Source organism: Schistocerca piceifrons, chromosome 11 (genome assembly GCF_021461385.2).
Source record: "Schistocerca piceifrons isolate TAMUIC-IGC-003096 chromosome 11, iqSchPice1.1, whole genome shotgun sequence".
Lineage (NCBI taxonomy): Eukaryota > Metazoa > Arthropoda > Insecta > Orthoptera > Acrididae > Schistocerca > Schistocerca piceifrons.
In genome coordinates, this window is record NC_060148.1 from 156,517,187 (window position 1) to 156,521,549 (window position 4,363).

Below are 4,363 nucleotides of genomic sequence, written 5' to 3' on the forward strand. Positions count from 1 at the left end.
ATCAGATGTTGGAAGTATGAAACAAACCATTCCACATTTGCAGAGCATTTAAAACACTATAACCATCATCCTACAAACATGGAACAAGAAATGAAAATAATGAGAATAAGCAACCATGACAAACATCTTATACAAATGCAAGAAAACTTCCACATCCAGAAAGCCATAGCAGAAAACAAACATGTGATAAATGAACACTCTTGCTTCAAGTTGCTGCTTAACATAACAAATGATTTTTTAAATGTTTTTCATGGTAATTCTTTAGGTCTACATGGTGGTAAAGTCCTTTTACTCGTCCACTAACTCGATCCGCCAACACATAACAACCAATACGTGGCTGCCTGACTATAATAAACGGTCCTTCGTATAGGTGTTGCCAATTACGATTTTTACGTAAGTTGAGAGATGGTTTGAAGTGTGCTTCAGAAGAACACGCTCGTTCAAGCGATACAACAGAACTTTTTTGACATGATTGTCAAATGCCTTTTTTCTTAAATTAGCATGAGTTGTGATAGAGATCAGGGGTTGTCTTAACTTATTATCTAGATTTACTTCTGGACCTTGTATCTTGTGGATAGGATCAGTCCATTCATTGCTTTCCTTTTGCCTGAAGGTGTCAAAACGGTCGAAGTGTGTGGAAGGTTATTTACACTCTCTTCAAATGGAGTAACGAAATCGACCCACCGTGTTTGCTGATTCGGTACATAGGTGCGAATAAATCGATTATATTCTTTCAAGATTCATTCTGTCAGGTTACTTTGGGATCTAAATCTTGAAATTGAAATACCATTACTGGCAAGAAACAGCCTCCACTTTTTTCCAATGAAGTTTGAAGCATTATCAGACAACATGGTTTCCGGCTTACCAAAACGAGGAAAATAATCCTTTTCCATTCGTCTTATTAAAGATTTTGCACTGGAAGACTTCATCACGTATAAACGCACGCGCTTAGTGAAGAGGTCTAGCAAAACAACAAGATACTTAGCACCTCCTCTTCCTCTCGGAAGTGGACCTGCATAGTCGAGACTGACTATTTGGTTACGACGCTCGGTGTAGATAGGATTCAAAGGTATGGCATTCGAAAGATTGAAGGGCTTTGCCTTCTGACAGGTTAAACAAGTGCTTAGCAGTTCATGAATTCTCTTATGCAGATTGGGAACGTAGCAATAGGCAGAAATCTTTCTTTTACACTTCTCAGGGCCATAATGTCCCCAGGATAGGTGTGTGTACCATATGAGATATTCAACGCACTCCTCAGGAATACAAACACACCATTGCTCCGTCAACATAGATGTGCGATGAAATAAAACACCATTGTGTGATTTATAAAATTTCGACAAACGATTGTTAGGGTTGTCTTGTAGAAGCTGTTTGACACTCTTCCATTTACGGTCACTTTCTTGCAGAGTACCCATCTGTCAGCAAAGACATAGAAAATAACTACGATTCAAGGGATCAAGGAGTATCTTGTGATTGGAAACCTGTTCTACAAGTTCTGTAGGCTCCGGCATACCTTCCAGCATGCGTGACAATGCATCTGAAACGATGTTGTTCTTGCTTTTACGTAAACAATTTCGAAATTGTAGCCTTGCAGAAATAGGCACCAGCGTGTAAGTCTCGGATGATAAAGCTCACACGAGAGGAGAAAACTAAGAGCTTGATGGTCGTAATATACTTTGATCGGATGACCATAAATGTAATAATTGAAACGGCGTAACGCCCATACAACTGCCAATCCTTCTAACTCCGTAACAGAGTAAGATCTCTCGCACTCCGTCAGCACACGACTGGCGAAATTATCTGTCCTAATCTCTTCTTTATCGCCAGTTTTCTTTAGCTGGAACAAACAAGCGCCCAAGCCTTGAAATGAGGCGTCAGAATTCTGAGTTCGTATCTGGATGAGTGAGGATATTGCTATTCAGAAGAGTTTGTTTGAGTTTTTCAAAGGCTTGTTGACATTCAGAGGTCCATAACCAATGAACGTTTGTCTTTAGTAGATTGTGCAACACTGGATGGTTCATGGATTTATTTGGTATAAAGCGACGAAAGAAAGACGTTAACCCTAGAAAACCTTTTCATTGTCTTTTGGTAGAGGGCACAGGGAAGATCCTTATTGCAAACAGTTTGTTAGGATTGGGAGAAATTCCCTCAGAAGAGATGATATGGCCATGGAATTTTACTTCTTTTTTTACAAACTTTGATTTCTGTAAATTGGCAGTAACGCCAAAGTTAGCAAACGTCATGAAGATTTTTCAAATCAAGTCAAGATGTTTGTAGTGTCGGCAGACTTTCCAACACTACGCACACTAATTGAAAGAGGCGGCCAAGATGCACGCGCTAACTCACGAAGGATGGAGTGAGGTCTGAAGCAGGATACGTAATGAATGCTATAAAGAAAAGTACGTAGCTTCTGGACTACTTAACTTTAATCCATCCTTTGTATACATCGTTCTTGATGAGACATCTGGAGATTGTGGCGATACAAGTGAGACTCTTTAGATACAAGCTATCTAAGGCTAATGGCGCCTTGCTAGGTCGTAGACATGGGCTTAGCTGAAGGCTATTCTAACTATCTGCTCTGCAAATGAGCGAGACTTTGTCCGTGTAGTCGCTAGCTAAGTCGTCCGTACAACTGGGGCGAGTGCTAGTCAGTCTCTCGAGACCTGCCGTGTGGTGGCGCACGGTCTGCGATCCTGACAGTGGCGACACGCGGGCCCAACATGTACTAATGGACCGCGGCCGATTTGAGCTACCACCTAGCAAGTGTGGTGTCTGGCGGTGACACCACAATGTTCCTCCCATGAAGTCGACGGTACGAAGAGATTATCGACATAGACAGTTATTTTTCCAGTAAATCATGACCTAAGACATGGTCAAATCCCGAAATAAAGACAGCTGCACTAATATTCAAGCCAAAGGGTACAACACAAAATTGATATGACCGACCCGCAAAGATAAAGGCTGTGTACTTCCTTGAATATGGCGATAACTTCATCTACCAATAGCTACTTCGAAGGTCGATGGAGGTTAGAAATTTGATACCATAAAACCTTTGTAGTTGCTCCTCCAATGCTTCCGGTCGGGTACACACAGTAACAATAATTCTGATGATGTTCCTAGCGTCTAGAACAAGCCTAACACTTCCGTCCTGTTTAAATATAGACAATAATGGGCTCGAATATAGAGAGTCGGACGGCTCAACTATTACCAGTTTAACATTTTGGGGCTTTCCTGTCGTACTGCTTCCTTGCGGGATTGCGGAACTGCATAGGTGGTTTTACAGTAGGTGCTATGGGGCTTAACTTTCATGTCGAATACATAGTTGGCTATGATTCCCGGTTTCTTAGAAAATACATTGATAAACTGTGTCAACAGGTCGTATAGTTCCTTTCTTTGTCGGTCACCTAATCCATCAGATTCATTAGCCTTCGTCAGTAATTCTTCATGTGTTGGTAATAAGTCAAAGTCTTCGTCCATGTCTCCTGCCTCGTCTAAATAATTGAAATACTGTTGTCGAGACGTGAGCTTGCGGAGCTTTATTTTATGTTATTGGCTGGACAACTTAACTTTGGTCCTCATAAGTCGAATCACTATACTCTTATCACTGCATCTGAGAGTACATGTACACTAGACAGCAGAAAAAGTGGGTCTCCCCTGAATTCCAACGTGTAGGTTGCACCTGACTGTATGCAACCAACATAGCATATCTGTGTTGCACATCGTCGCAACCCTACACAGTACAGTCATTGTAAGATACACAATGGATACCGCTAGAGACTACTAGAGAACACCGGTCTTTATGACAGCCCGTCCAGATGTAAAGCAACACCATGATAGTACAGAAGAGAGCAGACAGTCCTTAACGTTTGTAAACTAAACTTAATTACAATAAGTGACATTTCAAACGTTATGGGACAACTAATTTTGTCACATAAATCGTTCAGTAATCCTTAGGCACAATTAAATATTTGAGACAGTATATGGATTTATAAAGTTGTATGGCAACTGGAAACAAATTCTTTGCTGTCCAAAAGGTTTACCCAACACATGCTGAACGTCGTTCAACGTTTAATGGGGAGAGGTTTCGCATCAACTTTATGTAATACTGAGCAGTTAAAAGAAAACGTGATTAACGGCGGCAAGCACTCTACGGAAATCCCAACATTAACAGCGAATCACAAGTAATATCATTGTTCACATTACTCGTCAACAGTTACTTGTACACAAAGTTGTACCTTGAATGACATGACCAACGTCTTTGTTCTGGATCCGGAATGCAAACCCAGAACATAAAGCCATTGTTAACCAAGCAAAGCTTTGTGCCTTATCGAGACTCGAGCATTAGGCAGAAAGAGACCTCAAA